Consider the following 21,778-nt stretch of genomic DNA (forward strand, 5'->3'; position numbering starts at 1 on the left):
CTGTCACAGCAGAGGTGAAACCGGGCTGAAACGGGAGAAGGTGAAGAGCTTTTAGGACAGCCCCGCAGGCAGCTGGACGATGATTTTTAGTATACTTCTTGGGACCTGGCAGCATTTTCCTGCTGTCACAGCATCCTCGCTCTCAGTGGAAGGCGGTGGTAGCAAGGTGGAGAGGACCCCACTCCAGGGCCCCCAGATCTCTCGACGGCCTCCTGTTCCTGCCATCAGGGCAAGAGAGACCATGAACAACCGGTTACCTGGGGCGGCCACCAACCCGCTCATCCTGCTGTGACATAGTTTAACCTGTCTTCGGTGCAATTCGCATTCGGAAGAGAAGGCTGTGGTTTTGAGTGAAGTGGTTTTATTCGTGAGAAGAGAACAGGGTTATTTTGTCATTATACACACTGCATTTACTCCCAGTTTCAGAGCTGTGCTATTATTACTAATAGACGGAACTTTGTTGTTGACTCTGGAGCTACGGGTGTTAAAAATTCTGTAGATGGTTTGTATGTGTCCATTTGCTATTCTTTGTTGTTGTTGTTGTTGTTGTTTTTTAAAGATTTATTTATTTATTTGACAGAGCGAGATCACAGTAGGCAGAGAGGCAGGCAGAGAGAGAGAGAGGGAAGCAGGCTCCCTGCAGAGCAGAGAGCCTGATGCGGGGACTCGATCCCAGGATCCTGAGATCATGACCTGAGCCGAAGGCAGCAGCTCAACCCACTGAGCCACCCAGGCGCCCCTTGTTTTTTTTTTTTTAGTAAGTGTTTTAAGTAGGCTTCACGCCCAGCGTGGGGCTCGAACTCACAACCCCGAGAGCCCTACCTACTGAACCAGCCAGGCGCCCCTCAGTCGCTGTTCTTTTATTATTGATGGAGTGTGTACTAGAAGCTTATCCTTGAGGTCAGGCTGCCCTGGGCACGCACACCGCACCCTCGGGCGGTCTGTAGATGTGTGTGGGGCTTTCCAGAAGGGTCCTGGACAGGCAGGCAGTGGGGGCTCTGTGCTTCACGACACATGGGGCGGGTCTTCCGTCCTTGTCTGGGGACAGAGAATTCAGAGATGAGTAATCACGGGCATCCCTGGACCCTATCCGTGAAATACAGGAAATCAAGAGCACCAGGGGGGCTCAGTCAGGTTAGCGTCTGCCTTCAGCTCAGCCCATGATCCTAGGGTCCTGGGATCCAGCCCTGGATCGGGCCCCCTGCTAAGCGGGAAGCCTGCTGCTCCCTCTCCTTCTGTTCCTCTCCCTGCTGGTGTGCACGTTTTCTCTCTCTCTGACAAGTAAATACATAAAATCTTAAAAAAAAAAAAAAAGATAAAAAGAAAGAAACGCAGGAATCCGCCTGAGACCCACAACCGTAATTCCCAGGTCTCTAGTAGACACATTCAAAAAGAGAAATGGCACAGGGGAGATTAATTTTAAGAGACTTTATTTAAGAGGGAATGCCCTAAGTACTATTTTTTGAACATGCACTCAATTTAAGCAAGCATTAGTGAGTGCGGCTTAACTCTTTACACGTAGTCCTCAAAGCCAGAACAGGTTACGTGCATGGCGCGTCTCAGTTCTGTGCGTGGCTTCACGTGTTCAAAACAGTCTTCAGCCGAGGGCCGCACGCTACATGGGGCGGACACGGAGTGCTGGAGAGGAAATGTTCCTCCTCAGTTTTCCCTTTGCTGCTTCCCCTTTCAGTTCGACCCTTGCTGAAATTTAGCCAAAAGCTGGTCACTTACCACCTCTCCAAAGCAGTGTTTAAATCAGTTTTCTCTTCAAAACCTTTTCTCGGTTGTGCTCACCAACGAAGGTGAAAATTGGTTTGTTTGTTTTATTGGTTCTTCTATTTTTAGCCACATTTGATTTAGGGAAAACATCTAGGTCCAGTCCAATTTTTACACCAGTTGGATTTATCTTATGTAGCTCTGTTTTAACTGTACGTCTTGTAAGCGTTAGGTGAAGTGCCCAAGAACGAGAAGGCAGTTACTCACAGTAAAAACTATTAATAAGGCAAAATGTAAAGCAGTTTTCCAAAGCAGAGTGACTGAGTTTGGTGCAGAAATACAGTACTTTTAGTTTTGGTTTTCAGCCACTCATTCTCTTCCCATGCACACTTTATGGTCATTTTGGGGGGTTGGTAAATCCTCTTTTTTTTTTTGAAATGAGGCAGTTTATAGACGTGAAGCCCATTTCACGAGCATGCCACCAAGGACAGGTGCTAAGTGAAGCAAGCTTCGAAGACGGATAGCATCACATCTGTGAAATGGTTTGCAAAAATTGTGTCGAATGAAGCTTCTTGGTAACTTTGTAAAGCACTCTGCCACAACCGAGGAAGCACTGTAGCAGAGATGGTCAAGGAGAGGGTTTTTGTTATTTTTTTTTTTTAAACTAAGGAAAAAAGAAAGCAGCAGCTTGCCTGCCTAGGGCAGTCCAAGAGCACAAGCCTGGCATCCCATCTGGGTCCACGTGTCCCGGGAGCCCGGGCATAGGGTGCTCTGGCTCTCAACCCCACCCAGCTGCATGCAGCCCAGACCCCAGGCTTCCTGTGCGAGGGCGCCGTCCGCTAACTGCTGCCCTTCCTGCATTTCAGGAGACAGCATGTACTCGTGTGGCTTCTGTGTTTCCTGAACACACCCCAATTCACAGACTCAGGTTTAGCTGCGTGGCTCTGATTGTGACATTCCATCTTTGGAGCACTTATCTTTCTCCTCTGCCTCCCTCTCCTTTCTTTTAACCCTGTTCTGGATACAGGTTCCTCAAAATTCTAGTACTTAGGTCCAGGGACCAGTGACGGAACCCTTTTGCCCAGGATTAAACCATCGCAAGAGGCTGGAGGCAAGACCACGCCCACACCCTCGGGTCCCGCGCATCTGTGTGGCAGGTCACCTAGAGTCTGAGCCCCACGAGGCTCAAGGTCACCAGCTCTCACTTTCTGCTGCTTGTTCCATGAGTTAGACAGGGATGACCTGGCTTGAGTTATGGACCGCGAGATCTGCTGCTTTGTCTGAAAGGGCTGAACCAGAAAAAGACCACGGTGCTGGGCGGGTTGCGGTCTGTAGGCTTGAAGGGCCCACCTCCCGTAGTGGAGCGGACGTGTGGTGTGACGCTGGGCCTCCGTGTGGAGACGGGGATCGTCCCCAGCATCCACACTGCTCCCACACCCAGGCCCCTGCTACAGCTCCGGCAGACAGAGCCCCGGGCCCACACTGTTGGATATTTGAGGCTGGGTTTCCTTTTTCTTTCAGAAATCCTCAAAAGTCTGTTTGGAATGTAGAATTTTGACTACATTGTTGAATTAACCTGGGCCATCCTGTGGTTTTGTTCAACACAAGGTTGAGCTGTAAACTCACGAAAATTGTTTTTTGGGGCTGCTGTAAATGCTCGCCCTGAAAGAATGCCTCTAGCAGATGAGTCGCGCTGGTTGTAGAAGGTTCTGAAGCCGGAGGTCTGGGTTAAGTCTTGGCTCTCAGCCTCGCTGCAAGTGTGATGTGAGGCCGACCACGGCCTTCCTGTACAGAACACACTGGATACATCGCACCTTCCTCTGAAATGCACAGTGAATAAAGTGCTACCTGAAAAGTCTGTTAACCTGCCTGACTGGGTTAGAAAGGATGGAAATTTGCCCTGTGTCTACTGTGTGCATCTCTTGGAGACAGATAGTTGGACAGGCCACACCCTTTGCCAACCTCTGTGTTCCCATCTCCGCCCTTTCCTTGATGAAGTCATGGGGCCACATGCAGAAGCTCCCTCTCTTTGCACATGACCAACCTGTAAGGACCCATCGTCCCGTTCGCCTTTACATTATTTGCCCTCTAGGAGACGTACTTCATAACTGCCCAACTGTTTACCATGTATCTGTGAGCACACCTAGAATTCTCCCACTGTGTTGACCCAAGAAGTGCAAAAAATGTAGAGACACCCATGGTGCCTAGCCTAATGTTTCGGTGTGAGCTGCCCCCTGGGGCAGGGGTGGGGGTGGGGGGTCGGGGGCACCCAGGATGCACCTGTGCCCTGTGACCCCTCGGACTGCAGGGCCCTCCCAGGCCAGTCACATTTCTCCTCTCTTTCGTTTCTCCATCACGGAACACACCGTGGGGGAAAGCAGAAACAGAAGGAACATCCCACCTTACAGAAACAGTCAATTCAGCATACGGTGAAAAGCCTCTTTACCATGTCTTTTCATGAGACTGGTTGTAGAAATCGAAAATCATCTCAGGAGGGAGCTGGAGTCAGAACCGACTTTTGAGCCCAACAAGTGAACACAGTTAATGCAGAAGGGAGAGGAGCAGGGCTTCACGGCTGAGAGAAACAGAAGATGTGTCATCTAAATATTTAAGTCACATAGAGATGGGAAAAGATAAGGGAAATGAGTATTTTCAGTTTTGCTGTGTGATGAGAATTTCCTTTGCAGTCTACAGACTGCGAGGGTCACCCCCTCTGGCCTTCTCCCGACCCTTAAGGGGACACATCATCCAAATTAGCAGCATCTCGGGATATTAGAAGTTATTACTCTGTCCTATATTGAATTATCATCATATCAAAATGTTTGTAGCTATGTACTATGAATGTAATTCATCTTACGCAGCCTTGGCAACTGAAAAGAAATCTGGACGGTGATTGACATGGTCATCAACACCATAGTGTCGTCCAAGTGTGATCCCTGAATGCATTCACAACTGCCAGGCTTGATGCCATGGGGTGCCAGGCCATAGGCGCACTGGCTCCCTCCAAGAGTGAAACACACCGTCTATCCCTACAGGGAGCCCCAGGCACTGAACACTCCGGTAGGACTGAAGCTAGGATGAGCACAGGTGTGGGTTGAGTGGTATCAGCATCCCAGAAATGCAGGGGAGCAAGCTGGAGGTGGGGTGGGGTGACTGAGTATCAGTTCACGAGACAGATGCTTCCTAAGTCCCCACTGTGTCCCAGGCACCCTGCGAGGCACAGGGGCAACCAGACAGAGAAGACTCCAGGGGGCTCAGAAAGCTTACATTCTGTTCCAAAAAGGACGCAGTTGAGCAGAGAGAAAAACAGTGAAGAAGGAGGAGGAGGAGGAGGAAGATAGAGAAGTACAAACAGAATGAACTGCCTTCATGTCTTGCAGACCGTTCTGCCTGGTTTTGAATATCTGTGAGTTTAAATGAAAATATTCAGCATGGTGGCCCCAAGTCCTTGGCCACTCTAAGCAAATGCACTTGCTGCTGTATCAGCAACCCCCCCTGGCCGAGAGAGGGCTCAGGGTTTTTGTCTGCATGTGAATGAAACCAGGAAAATGGAGGGGCGCCTGGGTGGCTCCTTCCGTTCAGCATCTGACTGTAGATCTCAGCTTGGCTGAGTTAGAGGTCAAGCCCCACGTGGGGCTACACGCTGAGTGTGGAGCCCTCTTAAAACAACAACAACAACAACAAGGAAGGCGTAGGAAAGCTGACACTAAGCCTTCCTCTGCGCACCCATGCGCTGAGCCAGCGGCAGGAGTTTGGCCACCGCCGTCCTGCGGCTGTGCAGTGAGTCTCCCTCCCACAGAGCCTCCTCCGGGAAGAGCACTGAGCTAACAGGGCCCCGCGCACAGGTCCTTCAGCACTGCAGATGGATTAGGGCCTGCTATCGGGACGTCCTCTGGGACAGCTGGGTCTAGGCTAGGCAGGCAGTGATGACCCGCAGTCTTGAACCAGATCTGCTTGTACTGAGGGCCGCGCGGGCAGCCAGCTGCGCTGTGAGTACTTTCCCTGAGCTGTGAGAATGCTTCAGGCCGCCAGGACAGCCTCGCTAAGCCGTCCGCACATCCTCTTCCGCCGGCTGACGTTTCCTGTGGCGCTCAGAGGGTGATGAAATCAACGTGAGTCTCCACCGCCTTGCTTCCTCTCACTGTCCCCACCCACCCCTGGCCATTGGCGGCGTGCCCGAGTCCCTACCCGACGCAGCGTCTGGAGGGCCCTGGGGGCCCTGGCAGGGAGCACAAATGAAAGAGAAAACCCAGTCCGTGCGCCTGGCAAGCGCTCCTTTGTCCAGATCCATGCTCGCCCCTGGGGTGCAATGGAAGCCAGCAAGCCAGGGCTGGGGTGTAACTGGGGGACCCGCCGCTGTTCGCCTCGAGAAACGTGGGTGTTAAACCCATTTTCCATGTTTGTGAGCTTGATTCTTCTTTTTCTGGAGGGCAGAGCCTTGCCCAGGATGCCAGCCCCCAGTGCACCTTGAGCACACATAGGTGGTCATGGTCGGTCCGTGACACCTTGGCCCACAGCATCTGTCCGCATGCCTCGGTTTCCCAGGAACAGCGTCTCTCACTCTGCTGTCCCAGTGCGTCGGACACTTGGGCCTCAGACGGTGGTCTGGCGTGCATCGGTGAGATCTTTCTGGAATGCCTGTGTGTCCCAGACAGAGACATTGAGTCATAGGTGACGGAGAGGACTTCTGCCCTTTGCGATGCTCATTTCCACAGCAACTCTGTGAGAAGCCCAGAGGAAACCATCACCTTTTTTCTTTTCTTTTTAATGTTTAGATAATCTTTAAAAAAAAAAAAAAGATGAAACTGGCACAGGTGGGCTGCTGATCTCTGACTCTTTTGGGACCCCGGGCCTCGCAGTCCCTGAAACACGTAAAAGGAAGCAGTTTGTGATACGTTATCAGTGATCCGGGTCAAAGGTCAAAGCTCTTTAAAACATTGACAACTAAGTTTTTGCAAGTTCCTCAAAAGGAGCAGAACTCACATCAGGCATCAAAGCAGAAAAATATGCCACAGTTCCCAATAGGGGACGCTCTTTAATCCTTTGCTCCAGGCGAGGCCAGATTGCACGTGGCTGTGTCCATCAGATTGTGAGTGGAGTTTGATTTTTATTCCTGGAAATGGAAATGTTATCTTTAAACAAATCAGTCTTTCAAGATTTTATTTATCTGTTGGTCAGAGAGAAGGAACACAAACAGGAGGAAAGGCAGGCAGTGGGAGAAGCAGACTCCCCACTGAGCAGGGAGCCTGACGTAGGGCTTGATCCCAGGACCCAGGGACCATGACCTGAGCTGAAAGCTGATGCTTAACTGACGAGGCCCCCAGGTATCCCTAAACAAACCAGTCTTTAAACAACATAAATCCTCAATCCAGAGGTTCCGTAGCTCATGTAAATGTCTGCTGCTGTGTCAGAATTTCGTGAATCTTTCAGGTGGCAGGTGGCCTCTTGTAGATATGGAAAGATTTCTTAGAAAGTTTAAGTGAAAGGGAAATTGGTAGAAAGCGGGCTTTACAATGACAGCGATGTGGATGGTTCTCCAGTGTTGCGTCCAACGACGTCATCCTGCTGCTGCAAAGCCTCTTCCTTCCCACTTTGCAAACTCTTGGGATCAGGAAGGCTCTCATTCCAAGATCCACAGAGAGACAGGAGATCCAAGAGCAAAGGGAGTGACATTTAATTGTGATCAAAGTACACAGTATGTTCCTTATTTAGGAAGGACAGAGAAAATCCCAAGATTTTCCCATGATATGCCAGGGGCATTTCAAGAGAATTCCCATTTCAGAGAGACAGTACCTGTTGATTTCCCATCGGCGGGTCACAGATCTTGAATCAGACAGTAGGGAAAGAAATTCATTATCTTAGTTTGTCAAGAAAATGAAATCTCTGAAGTTTTCAATGGCTGTTACTGGAGACGGCATGGCCGACCAGAATCCATGAGAACGGGCCTGTGATCCCAACCACCAAAGAGAAAAAAGTGCTGAAGAGGGATTTCATGAGATTCTCTGCAGATGGCTGTTAGCAAAATTCTCACCTCAAAAGGAAAAATGAGAGTGGGCTATCTACATTGAGAAACAGTTATTTTTGGCACATTCTTTGAGGTAAAACACCTCTGTAAGGTGCTGCTTCCTCATGATCATGGCGCCAAGATCAGAACAAGAATCTGGTGGGGTCGAAACCGTGGGCGTCCAATGTACCAACTACAGAGGCTCACCCCACTCGAAAACCGAGCCTGGCCACCATTTTGTTTCGGGAATGAGCAAATGGAATGAACCACAGATGTGGTGTAAAGCCCGCAACTCTTCCAAACACAGACACGGGAAGAAGTATACAAAACAATCCCAACAAGGGAATGGCTCTTTTGTGGTGGTACGCCCCATAGACCCAGGTACCCCCGTAGACCCAAGTACACCAGACACACGTGCTACAGATGCTGACAGCCTCTGCTCTTAGAACTGATCGGTGGGAGATCGAATACGCTGGTTTGGGGACGTGGTTTAACTTAGTCCTCACACTGCCCTCCCTCTCTCTCTCTCGGCTTTACAGATGAGAAGGGTCCCTGGGCCCAGACCGCCCAGGGTGGCAGTCAGTACTGGGAGTTGTTGGGCCTCCATCCACGGTCCGTGGTTGTTTATAAACATAATGAGGTCAGTTAACCAACTCCAGATCACACAACTCATATGAATCCAAGTTTTCCGATTCTAAATCTTGTGTTCTTCCAGCTCTCTCTTGCTGCCATTTTTACTTTTCATAGTAAGCCTGTGTGTTCAGGATCTTTGTTACCATCCCAAAAGTAAATATTAGTGGAATGACATATTGAAAAATACTGGTATTCTAAATGGCATTGGGAAACTGGTAGGAAAATTCGGTTGTGGTATCCACAGGCCAGTCTAGCTCATTCATGCCATACTTTGTTGGGCAAATAGTGAGGAGCACAGAGCTTGAGTGACCCACCCACTGGGCTTTCCTCGGGGAGCAGGATACACGAAATGCTACAGTAGAGGTATCAACACCCACAAACAGGCAAGGAGCAAAATCAGTTTGGTGGAATGTGTACAGGATTTCAGAAGACATGACATGTATTCTGTCCTTTCAAGAATGGGTAGAGTTTTTAGAGATGAGTAGGAGAAAGGAGCAGGTTGGGTGGGATTCAACCGAGGGCCCAGAAAACACAGTGGGATCTTTTGTTTCTGTGTGGGCCTCAGGGGATTCTGGGAGGCGAGCTGACCTCAGAGAAGGCCTTCAATAGATCTGTTCCCGGGGCAGTCATGGTCGTGGTGCTGATGGGGAGTAGGGGAGTCACTGGCATAACTTTCCCCCCAAACGAATGCATCTTGGACCATCACTTGCCTTTCATCAAGAAGTCTTACAGCACCTATCACCCAAACTGAAACCTTGTCACATTTAGGGCATTCATGCTTCTATTTTAAGTCACATTACAGGATCAGTAAGAGAAAAATTGGGGGAAGATAGGGACCCTCCATACAAAGGTTGAGTCAAGGCTTTGGAACCAAGGCAGTGTATCTTAGTTATTTTACACATTCATTTAGAAATCTGCAGACTTGAAAACACCAAAGTTAGGTACAAGAAACCATGTGAGAAACAAATGAAGTGACCCCCAGTTCAGCTGAGGTGTCTGAGCAGAGGTATGCAAAGCAGTGGCAGTGCATGGGGTGCCCTGGGGGGACAAGCAGGCCTGGGTTTAAATCACCGTCGGAGACCATGAGGTCACACACCAATGCCGTCTACTCAGAGGAGGGAAATCCCAGGGTGCTGGGGGGTCAGACCTTCCTGATGCGGGGTGTGGTCACAAAGGCCAGTCTGTGTGTCTCAAGAAGCAGCGAAACCCGTCCCTCCGCACCCCTGTTGGCTTGCACGCTGCAGGTGCCGTGTTTGGGAATGAGTGGCTCCAGCAGCAATCCACTCCATGGTCCTTACCCCCACCGCCGATCCCCAGACAGAGTTGGCCTGAGGTGGATCGGCAGCTGGATAGAGAACCCTCCAGCAGGACTTGGAGGTGGGCAGATGGGAGGATACGTTGGGCTGTGCAAGCAGGCTACACCAGCAGACTCTGACGAGGGCCTTACATCACACACGGAGAACTGCCTTGCTCCTAACCGTTAGAAATGTGTCACTGAAGTGTGAAAATATTTATGCTGTTAGATTTCCCATCATTTTCTGGTCTTTCATTCCCTCTCATTTGCATTGGTTACTCATACATGTAGATCTTCAGTGTGATGGGTACAACTGCTGTGTGTGTTGTTCTGTGAAAAGAGATCTGGGGGCACGCTGAGCCGGGGGTAGCGCTTCCTCCCTGCGTGCTGGGTTGTGACAGTTAGTGCCAATGGGGCATCACCGTGGGTCCTGCCTGTGCCACCAGGGATCAGTGAGCAGACAACAGACTGGATTTCTGGTTGACCTGCTCACAGCTGAAGACATGCTCTTAAAAGTGCTAGTTGTGCTTCTCGGCACGAGGGGTTGGCATTTTGACACAAGGACCCTTGTTTAATTCACGTCACGTAGCCCATCTCCGAACAGAAACAACCAGTGACCAACCTGATCACAAGCTCTGATTTGAGATCGTGAAAATAGTCACATCACAATTGTTCATGAGGTGTTTCCTCTCTTATGGTCTATTGATAGAAAATACTCAAACATCTGACACTTTGTAGTTTTATGGTATGGGAAGGGGGCTGGATTGAACCCTTACATTCGCTGGGTTTTTAAAATTTAAAAACTCATTATCTTGATGAGAAATCGTAGGTCTTAACAACCTTGATAAACTAAGTTTTGCATGATTACACCTTAAGGGTGAAACACATTTCATTTCATCATTTCCCAGAAGGGGCAATGAATTCACCCATTTCCTGTTTTTAATCTCAGAATGTTCTGTATTTCCTCCATATCTACTTTCCCGGCAGTGAAACCCTGGAAGCGATGGACGCCGAACTCTTTTACCCCTACCTAAGATTTATGCACCTGGCACTTGGTTGCAATTAAAATCTGCAGTTTCCCTGCTCAGAAATGGCCATGGGAGGCAGAGTTCACCGTCCCAGTCCACGGGACATCATTCAGCAGGCGGGTCGGTGAACGCCCGATCTCCACGGATCTGGGCTCGATACTGGGTCTGCCACACATGCTCCCTGTTCGCGTTCAGAGGCCTCTCCACCAACTTCTCATTCATCTGACATTTGCAAGAAGGGAACATTGCTTCTCGGCTAAAATTTCCAAAGTACTCAAACCTACCCTGTTTTATTTTCGGTGTATTTTAACTTTTCTGGATGAGGGACTTTTCTAGAACCCCCTTGACCCTCCTGTGATTCCTTCAAGTACATCTTGAAATTACTTGAACCTCTTCGTCTGTGCTCAGGTTTCCTAGTGTAAATGCGAGCCCTAGCACGGCGGAGAGGTCTTTTGTGGGCACATGTTTGGCTGGGTGTAAGCGCCGCGCGAAGGCAGGACCGCACCGTCAGCGGGTGTAAGCGCCGCGCGAAGGCAGGACCGCACCGTCAGCGGGTGTAAGCGCCGCGCGAAGGCAGGACCGCACCGTCAGCGGGTGTAAGCGCCGCGCGAAGGCAGGACCGCACCGTCAGCGGGTGTAAGCGCCGCGCGAAGGCAGGACCGCACCGTCAGCGCCTTCCCTGGCCCGCGCATGCGTCCCATTCTTCAGCAGCAGCGTCTCATGCCTCGGCTAGAGCGGGTCCTGACTTCTAGATTGTCCAAAGCAGTCCTGATCGCAAAGAGGGAGTCCTCTTGAGGACCGAAAGAACAGCGGCATTTGTCGGCCTTTAGAGGTCCTGAACTTCATATCCCAAAAAGTCATGTGCATGTGCATCACGGTTCCCTAAACGACCCTGGCTTTGAACACTCTTATCTGTTTGGACGTTTTGAGTGTCTTCCTCGGCTTTCTAAACTGCAACTTCTAATCTTCTCGGTGTTAAGAAAGAACTATTTAATCATCTTCGATGCATGTTTCAATCATTTAACTATTTAATCATCTTCAACACGGTGCCTAAGGTGAGGGCACCAATGCTTTACTGAGCACCGGAGGGACTCGCCCGTGGGTAAACTGCGGGAATTCGGTTGAGAGACTTCTTACTTCTCTTTTTGATGGTGGGCTCAGAGACAGGTTTTACTTTCTCATTGTGGGCCTGTTGTCACCAGTTGGTGCAGACAGAGATGTCCAGATTCTGAGTAAGTGTAATGTCAACGGGATGAGGTCAGCTCGTGATGCTTTTGACTTCCCCCAGTCCATATTTTTCAGTGTAGCAGCTCAGAACGAAGCAAAAGCATTGCACGTGTAATGTCTTTGATCCTGGTTCAGCTCCTTCCGATTTAAGTTTTTGTGGTACTTCCTTCTGTCCCTGAAACCCAAAGCCTCAAATCAGGATGGAAACTCTGATGACAATTCTTTTTTTTTTTTAAAGATTTTATTTATTTATTTGTAAGAGACAGAGGGAGAGAGAGCAAGCGAGCACAGGCAGACAGAATGACAGGCAGAGGCAGAGGGAGAAGCAGGCTCCCCGCCGAGCAAGGAGCCCGATGTGGGACTCGATCCCAGGACCCTGGGATCATGACCTGAGCCGAAGGCAGCTGCTCAACCAACTGAGCCACCCAGGTGTCCTTGATGACAATTCTTGATCTATGGTGCAAATAATGTCTTCTTGTCACTTTATTAGACATTTTTAAAAAGATTTTGTTTGTTTGTGATAGGGCATGTTTGTTAAAGGTAGGGCATGAACAGGGGAAGGGCAGAGGGAGAGGGAGAAAGAGAGACCCCCAGACGCAATGCTAAGTGTGGAGCCCTGAGCGGGGCTTGATCCCAGGACCCTGAGATCATGACCTGAGCTGAAACCAGCAGTTAGGACACGTAACAGACTGAGCAGCCCAGGCACTCCGACTAGACATTTCGTTTCACTTGTCCCACTGCTGCAATAGGCCTTGGAATAATTGCTGAAATATGAATATTTTGTCATGGCAGAGGGTAAAAATTCTGGGAGTTCCTCATGCTGTATGTTTTTCCCTCATGTAATTTTAGAATTTTTTAATACTCAGTGTTCTGAAAATAATCATTGCTCTTAAATAAGCAAGATTACAGTTTCCCAAATCTCTCTCCCTTGACTGGATCCCGAGCCCTGGCGCATTACCGTGCCTCCCCAGAGTGGGCCTGGTGTCCGCTTCCCTCCCGGCACACGTCTCCTGCTCTTTTCCTGTTCCTTGGTGGTGAACTTGAAGTTTCATTTCTCCAGTGTTTGCGCTAAGGCTTATAAGGGACAAGAGGAGAGAAGTTTTCCCCCTGCCAACACGTGTCGACCCAGACATGGCATTAGGGGCTCTCCAGAGTCGCCACACGGAGGGACTGGCCGTGAGACAGTCGTGGGGAGGCTGAGGCTGGGGTTGGGAGAGCTGAGAATGCGAAGGGCCCAGTAGGTGCAGCCTTGGCTCCACGGTGGGTCTTCCACGGCGACATCTTTATCAAAGGGCATCTCTTGTTGGTGAATCTTGAAGTCTACTAGCAAGTCACTAAAGTTTTCCTCTATTAACTGCTGCCAACCATCCTTTCCGCTTCTCCCAGCATCTCTGTTACGGGGTAGGAGACCCATTTGCATGGGGACCAGACTGTCCCAGGGCCAGAATGCAGGAATCACATTAAAGCACGATGACAGGGTCCAGAGAAGGCAGCATCCCCGGCACCTGCCTTGGGTGGCACTGGTTCATGGGTTCTGCCCATCTTGACCCATAACTCGAGGTTAAAAACCCCAGGTTCGCCTTCTGTGCTTGTGAGATGCCTCTTGGCCAGTTCTCCATCACTTGGAAGAGCTGGGTGGTTCTCCCAGCCTGATGGGAGGCCGGGCCGAGGGATAGGGGAGAGAGAAAAGAGGAAAAGCAATGCAGACATGTCCCTTCCCCAACGCTGTGGGAGACCAGGCTTCCATCCCAACCCAGCCCCAGGCACGATGCAGGAGGAGGCAAGCATGGCAGCCCCCCCCACCGGCCAATGGCTGCCCCATGGAGAGTCAGGTCCTGCTTTGGGGCTTTTTCGGAGCAACACAGATGTCCCTGAACCCTCTGATACCCTGGGCAGAAAGAACAGTCGACACGAGGTGTGGGGGTGTAGCTGCCCATGGTGGCGTGAAGGAGAAGCTGACAGGCTGCAGGTAAGACCACGAGGCAGGATGGAGCTCGCTGAGGTCTCTGCCACCATGACTTTTTTTTTTTTTTTTAAAGATAGAAACAGTATAAAACAAAACAAAACATCAATTAAAAAAACCAGGATCAGAGATGGGAAACCAAGTTGCCAAAGCCGAAGGGAAAAAAGAACTCGGGCATTTGGGGATCACAGGCTGTGTGGCCCTGCGAGCAGCAGTGGTCTTCATTTTTGTAATATTGGGAAGGGTCTCACAATTCAACAGTTAGTGCCCCTGGTTGCAGGCTTGTGGTCACAGGGCAGATGTCACAGCCTTGGTGACACCAGTGTCAGTTAAGGGCTTGTGGAGTTGACCCAGGCTTACCTGTGAAGGAAGACGTCAGGCGTCTTGGTTTTATGTGGCATGCCTGGGTGTCACACTACAGGGTCCAGGACGTCATGCGGGGTTAGGAACAATGTGTGACGCATGGAAGGTCCTCTAGAACATTCCCCCGGAAGCCTGGGGGTGGGCACGGGGCAGTCCTGAGAGCCATCCCGCACATCCGAACTCTGCCCACAGGCTGAAGGTTTGCCTCAAGTCTTCCTGGGAGGCAGGTTGTCCTGTCTTAAATTCATGGCAACTTTCTCACGCTCGCAAAGAGTGAATCAGAAGGACCACTCCTGGGAGGGTCCCACACACATGCAAAGTTCCAAGAGGTCTGTCAGGAGTTCTCTCCTGAAACAGTAACAGCACCTGGGGTAACCGTGGTTCTCTTGGAAAATAAGAGGAGAGGAAAGGTGCATTCATTCGGAAGCCCCCACCGGGAGGGAGGTTCCCCTGTGAGTTCATTAGTCTCACGAGGCAGGACAGGCAGCGAGGCCCCCTTGGCTAGGCCCTCCGCCCTCCGCCACACGCCTGTGAAAATGGTAGATAAGGATTTTTCTAGGCAACCTCCTCACCCCTCCAGTGGGAATGCCTTTGACTAAGAGCTCTGCTGCCGGTTATCTCCACGTACAGAAAATGCCACAAACGGGTTAATTCACAACTTCTTTCTCATTTTTCCCTAAATTTCAGGCTTTTTCCTCTTGGCCTGTTCTCATTTCTTAAAACGGTATTTTTTTGTCCCAAAGGGGATCTGCCTGAATGTACTTATGCTTTCTGTTCATTATTCCATTTTTTTTTTTGTCTCTGCTCCAAAATTAAATTTTTGATGATGAGGTAAGGACATTTTACCCTGTTTTACTCTGACTGTTTAAATGGAAGAGGAAAATGACAGAACAGCCTCCTACAATTGTTAGGAATTTCTGCATCTCGTACCATTTAGGACAGTCGCACAGAGGAAGCTTGGACTGGGCGTCCTCAGACAGCAGGACCGCAGGCCTGACTGGTCCCTGCCTCTGGGGCTAAGAACTGGGAGAGCCTTGTCTCGTAGAAGTCCAGTTTAGATGCAAGAAAGGCTTGTGAGTGTGTGTGAGTGTGCATGCGTGTATGAGAGTGCGACTGTGTATATGTGAACCAGTGTGTGTCTGTGTGGGTGCGTAAGTGTATATGTGCATGTGAGTGTGTATATCTGAGTGTGTGCATAAGTATGTGTTGTGTGTGTCTGTGTATGTGAGACTATGAGTGTGGGTATCTGTGTGTATGTGTGATGTGTTTGTGTCTGTATAGTGAGTGGCTGTGTGTGTGAGAGCTTATATCTGTGCATAGGTGTGTATGTATATGTCTGTGTGTATGTGCGTATGTGTATGAGTGTCTATCTCTGTGGGTGTATATGAGTATGTATGTACATGTGACTGTGTCTGTGTGAGAGTCTGTGTGTGTGTGTGTCTGTGCTTGTGTATAAGTGTGTGTGGTGGGGGTCTGTGTGTGTGAGTGTGTGCATGTGTGAGTGTGTGCATGTGACCATCTATGTGTGAGGGTCTGTCTCCATGTAAAGGTGTGTGTGTGAGGATGTGTCTTTGTGTGAATCTGCGAGTGTGTGTGTATGTGTATGTGTGTGTGTGAGAGCATGTGTTTGTATGTGTGAGAGTGTGAGTGTGTGTGTATGTCTGTGTATAATATGTGTCTGTGAGCATGTGTCTGTGCGTATAAAAGTGTGTCTTTGTGTGTCAGTGTTTAAGTAAGTGTACGTGTCCGTGTGTCTGAAGGCATGGATCTGTGCGTCTGAGACTGTGTGTGAGTGTGCGTGTGAGTGTATGTGTGAGCATGTATCAGAGTGTGGGGGAGTATGTGTGAGTGTGTGAGTCTGTGTCTGTGTGTGTCTGGGCCTGCGTGTGCATGTATCAGAGTGTGGGGGAGTATGTGTGAGTGTGTGTCTGTGCCTGCGTGTGCACTGAGCCAAGCCACCGAATGCAATTCCCTACTCTTGCTTCCCTTTCTATCACTTCTCCATAATTCTCCGCATTTCGGTTGGGCTGGCGTCTGGCGGCAGCTTCCTCTTTCCCTGCATTCCTGTATTTCACTCCAGGCCCTGGTTCCTCTTCTAGGCTGTTACAATTCGGGCAGGAGGATGTGGACACCCAGTTACAATATGACACATGCCACCGTGTCACAATCGTGCTCTGGGCCCTGCCTGCTGGCGGCATCTGGATGGGGCCACGGGAGGAGGAGGTTAGGTGGTGTGGCGCGGGGCTGGAATGCAGAAGTTGGGGTCTCTGGAAACCCAAGGGCTGGCAAGAGCTGGGATGCTTTTTCTTAGAACCTGGAGTTTCCCATCTGTGGCCTAATTCCAGAAGGGCCCGAGCCTCACAGGGCGGCAGGGGCCACAAGAGGCTGTGGGGAGGGGCGTGGGGGGTGCAGGGGCACGGGAGCCGGCGGTCTGTCCCAGCCCAAGTCCAGGCCCATGAGACTGCTCTCCCCCAGACCACCCTGCTGGCCCCCAGCTTTCCCGTTTCTGTCTGTTGGGTGTGGGGTATGGGGATAGCGTCCTCCGCGTCTTCTCGACCACCCCCATTTCGACACATGACCCCTCTTCCCACCACGGACCCTCTGAGCAGGGGCCTCGGACGTCATTCCGGCTTCCAGAGACCTCGGCCCCCGCGGCAGCCCCAGGGTCCGAGCGGTGGGGATGGTCACCCACCACCCATACCGCCTCGTCTGCAGTGATCGTCCCAGAGATCTCCCCCGGCCCCGCTGCTCACTGCGAATGCTGCCCTTTGAGGAAGCCGGGCCCTGTGGCACCGGCCCACCACGCTGCCCCCGGGAATGAGGACTTCCTCTCCCCCCGCGCTTCCCGGAGGCAGGGCTGGGTTTCGTGTGCGGTGCCTGGAACGTAAACCACTCCTGGGTAAACCACTCCTGGGAGGCTGTGCGGTGTGACTCAATCAAGGGGCCTCATCTCACTAACTCACAAGCGACTAGAATGGGGGTGCTGGCAGAGGTCGGCTTTGCCCGACCGAGACATCCAGAGGAATTCCGGGCCGCCCACCTGCGGCAAAATTCTCTTCCCGTCACCTCTGTGTTGTTTGTCTTTCCAACTGGATGGGCGTATGGGGCAGGCCTGAACGGACAAAGATGAGCTAAGGGGTGAAGAGCACGGGTTCAAGTCCCTGTTTCACTCCGTCCCAGCAGGTGGCCTGGGGCAGCCGCTGACCTCTCCAGCCGTCTTTGCCTCCTTTGTAAGCTGGGGTCAGAGTGGCCTCACGGGGCTCCTTCAAGAATGGGGCGCTGGTGTATGGAAAGCATTTCCCGTGGTGGCCGGCGCCCAGTAGCCCCTCACAGGCCACGTGTGGCGGCTGCTGCTGGGGCCGGGCGACCTTGACGCTGACCTTGCTGGTTTGGCGTCACCTGGATTCTGGATGGAAGGAGGCGCGGCCTGCCCTGGTCCTTCTCCTGTGCTTCCCAGTAAACAGAGTTGAATCATACAGCGACAGAGACTGGGAAAAAGGAAGAAAAGAACCTCCCTCATTTCAAAGAAACGGTGCTGAAGAGAAGGACAGGACTTTCTGAGCTTCTCGAGTCCTGAGAAGCTGCTGACATCTACCAGGAAAAAAAAGCGTGATATTTGAAGGTTCTTCCTGAAAGATGTGCAGTCTTGACAGAGGTGCTGGGAAGCGGAGGATGTTGAGTCATGAGTGAGTCCCAGTCGGAAGCTGTGGGGCCCGCAGCAGAGGCTCTGGTCCAGCGGGCGGGCCGCTCTGCTTGGGGGGCTTCCTACCCATCCCACATGTGTGGGGACAGGACAGCCATTGGATCCCAGTGTCACCTGGGAGAGGAGGGAGATTTGCTGAGGTTCTGAGGGGCTCTCAAGCCCCAGAGCCTCCAGGAGGGGGAAGGAGGCGGGGGGCAGGTCCTTCCCGAAGCCCCTTCCTTCCATCACCCCGTTCGGTGGTCCGAACCCCAGCCCTGGAGCCAGCACTCGTAATGAGATCCCGGAGCTTCCTCATGAGTGTTGACAAAGCACTATATGCTTAGCAGTTGGGAGGCCTAGAGCTAAGTTTACAAATCACGAGAGAGAACAAGAAGGGGAAGGAGGGAGGGGCGGTTAAGGAATCCCTTAGGAGCATTTCGAGGTGAGCAGTTCGTTAACGCTAGTTCCGAAGAGTTTGATGTAGCCAGGTGTCCCCGCAGCCTCCGTGTCAGCTGGGGACAGGGCGGTCCTGCCATCAGGTCCTTGCCAGTTGAGAAGGGGAGGGAGCAGGAGATGTGTGACTTCCCAGCAGTGGGGGCCGGAGTCTGGCGCCTGGGCTCCTGTCCGGGCTGGCTCCCTGGGCTGGGGAGGGAAGGTGCCCCCAGGAATGCGGGGCTCATCTGGTGCTCAGAGCGAGGGGCTCCCGCCTCCCTGTCCCGGTCATCACGTTGCTGTCTCCAACCGTGAAAGGCACTGAGAGCGGCAGGTTCTCTAGCTTCGAGCCTCTTTTCCTGAGCTGCCCTCGGGAGACACCTGCACGGGAAGAGTGATCTCTGTGCCGTTTACACGTGGGTGCGCGTGCACCCACACTCACATGCTCCCTGGGACGCGGGCCAGATGCATCCACCGCACCCGCAGGCCTCAGCCCCGTCTTCCTCCGGGCAAGAGGAAGGGGTCTTGCGCTTCCTGCTCTTTCCTGCCCACACCCCGAACCCCAGCTCCCAGCTGAGCTCCTGCCTGCCGCATGTGCTTGTGGGGCAGAAGCAGGAAGAATTGGGAAAGGCAGGAGTGAGGGCCTTGTGGCCCCTGCAGCCTGGGAAGGCAGCTGCGGCCTCAGAGGACGGACGAATTCAGTGAACACTTCCCTCAAGGATCAGTGCCCACCCAAAGCCAGAGCCCCTGCTCCGGCCCCTCTGGGCTCAAGGACCCAGGTGGGCACCCGGCTGTTCTTCCTGACCCTGCTCGGCCTTTGCTGAGTCATGTTTTGCTTGGAATTCTGGCAGGGACTCCTCAGAGCTTCTGGAAGGGAGGGACAGCCGGGGAGCCACCCTCTGCCTGTCCTGGGGGAGATTACTTTATCTGTGGACTCCCTGAAGCAGGGCCTGGGCTCCTGGAATCTTTGGGGCTTGACACGGTGCCAGCCGTGGGGAAGGGAGCGAATGGCCCAGAGCGTTTGCCCAGCCTGGACAGGAGCCGTGTCTGCTCCGCCCCTGTCCCCAGAGGCTGGTGACAGAGCTGGTTTTGTCATTCTCAGCCCTTCCCCATTTTCCAGGAGCACCGTCTCCCGGGCCTCCCCATGCGTCGCAGGCCGGCGCACCCCCACTCTGGAGAACCGGCAGGTGTAACAACAGGTTGCAATACTTCCTTTCCTCTTCCGTGCCGCATTTTGCCACACTCCCTTGCCCCTGGCAGCAAGGGCTTGGCCGGTTGTTTCAGCACGAATGTGCCTGTGGGAAAACCACATCTGAGGCAGGAGTGCAGCACCAACGGCCGCCAGTGCCTGGCTTCGCGGCTGCCCAAGTTGCCGACGCCCGGGATGCTGGCGAGCAGTGGGTCCCACATCCCTCCTCTGGGTGTTGGAAGTGAGCCCTGCCCTGTGCACAGGCAGAGCACGGCACTGCCCTTGCAGGGTCTGATGGCAAGGTGGCCCTGCACTCACAGCCACGGGCCACGGACACACCTGGGCAGCCACCCCTGCCCGTAGCCACCGTCACTTTGTAGAATGTCCCTCCTTGGCTGTTGGCGCCTGTGTGCCCCGGTACGAGTGCCCCTCCCTGGGATGAGATGTGGAAAGGAAGAGGACACGCACGCTGTCCCTTCTGCCCAGGGCTTCACCCCGCTCGTCCGCCCCCTACCCCCTGCCCCCCGCCGCCCGGGACCTCACCCTGTCTTGTGCGTTTCTCCCGCCAACTTCATTTCCTCCAGGCCTGATTCTGTGTCTGCAAACGTCTCTTCTCTCTTTTTAAAGCTTGAATTACTCTCTGTTCCTCTGTTTTTATTATTGATTTTAGTATCATTCCCCGTGTTCTCCCTCGCATGACTTCTTTAGATTTACAGGGGTTGGGAGGTGCATTTCCAAAAATCTCGACTTGCTACTTCCGTATGCTTGTCATCTGTAGTGCAGGCAAATCTTACTTTTACGCCCCGCCAAAAAAGGGTAACTTTTCATTAATTAAAAAAAAAAAAAAAAGAAGAAGAAGAAGAGTAGGACTAAGAGTCAGAAACTGTTCCTCACCCTGTTCTTTAATCTGCAGGGTGTCTCAGCCCAAGTTGTGATGAACTGCGGGGGGGGGGGGGGTACAAGTGGCCACAAATGACACCAAAGTGTTGTCTTCCAAGGATAATTCCGTAAATGGAATCCTCATTTTTCAGCCTGCTGTTTTCTTACTTGTACCCTTCAGAAGGAAACCCTTCACTTGCTGCCCTTCCCTTTCTAAATCCCCTCTCTAAATTTCCCTTTCTAAATAAAGTTCTGTACCTCAGAACTTTTGCTCTGCCCCTTAGTTCACTGTAAGACGTGACAAGGGGACTAATAAAACAGACAAAAATAGAGTAGGTGCCCAGCTGCTGCCTCAAGAGACAGAAGGTCGGAACCAGGTTTTCGTCTGTTCCCGGGGCTCTCGCTGAGCCCTGTGCCCTGTCTGCTCTGGAAGGCAGATCTGACAGCTGGAGTTTGAAGTAAAGCCAAGTTGACTTTAGCCATCTTTGTCAAAGCCCAGTTCAAGCAACCAAAATTGTCGCACATCCTTGGCGGGTTGCCTGAAACCCCATCAGCGTAATTCCCAAATGGAGGGGAGAGCCAAGCAGGAATATTCGGGGCCAAAGGGAAGCCTGCGTGGACGCAGGGGTCACGGTGCCAACAGCAGTTTCCCCGAGGACGTGTTTTGGCTTGTCACAGCCCGTGATCCCACAAAGCATTCTCCTTAGGTTTTTTCCCCCCATTTAGAAAATTCAGTTACTGTTAGTGGGCTGCAGCTGAGCCCATAGGCCCGGAGGTCTTTGCTGACAGGGCGGGTGTTTATCTGTCTGTGCTTTTCCATTAAGGAAAAAAAAGTTTCAGCACACCAAGGGCCTGAGTCTTCTGTAAACCTGACGACTGTTCTCACGTGGCGGAGCAGGAAACAGGCTCAGAGTGGGTGGCCCCGGGCCGCTCAGTCCACACAGCTGAGGGGGTGTGGAGCCGATGCCAACCACGCCTCGACCCAAAATCCGCCGCACCCCACTCTTCAGAAGCTGCCCTGTCTTCCCGTAAGGGGACGAGACACAGGCCAGGGGACCCATTCAGACGGAAAGGCAGTCCCTGTGTGCTCAGTGTAGACGGACTACAGTCAGGTCTTGCCCCGAGTGGAAACCGGCAAGAGCGATTCTCCCCGTTCCTAACTGGTTCCACAAGCCCCCCGTTTCTCGGGAGCCTCAGTCTCTGCCAACAGAGGAAATTCAAGTTCTTTCTGCTGCGTATTTGGCAACTCTGTGTTGGATGTGAATGAGCTTCTGAAAATGTTCAGACCCGACAGCTGTCTTCAGAAAGTAGTAGGAAAGGCTGAGGACCCAGCCGTTCCCTCCTGAGCACCTCACATGTTCTGGGCAA

At 52.0% G+C, this 21,778-nt stretch overlaps 1 protein-coding gene and 1 long non-coding RNA gene across 36 annotated transcripts in view; one reads left to right on the forward strand and one right to left on the reverse strand.

Annotated features, from left to right (window-relative positions):
• IKZF1 (IKAROS family zinc finger 1) overlaps positions 1–21,778 on the forward strand; it is a 95,074-nt gene that overhangs the window by 32,574 nt on the left and 40,722 nt on the right. The gene's annotated exons all lie outside the window — the stretch shown is intronic.
• LOC309845182 lies at positions 856–21,729 on the reverse strand. Its single transcript, XR_014301093.1, has 3 exons — positions 12,328–21,729; positions 11,301–12,111; positions 856–11,145 (listed from the first exon to the last, which is right to left on the reverse strand). It is a non-coding gene; the product is annotated as an uncharacterized lncRNA (long non-coding RNA).

Source organism: Mustela nivalis (assembly GCF_964662115.1).
Source record: "Mustela nivalis genome assembly, chromosome: 12".
Classification (NCBI taxonomy): domain Eukaryota; kingdom Metazoa; phylum Chordata; class Mammalia; order Carnivora; family Mustelidae; genus Mustela; species Mustela nivalis.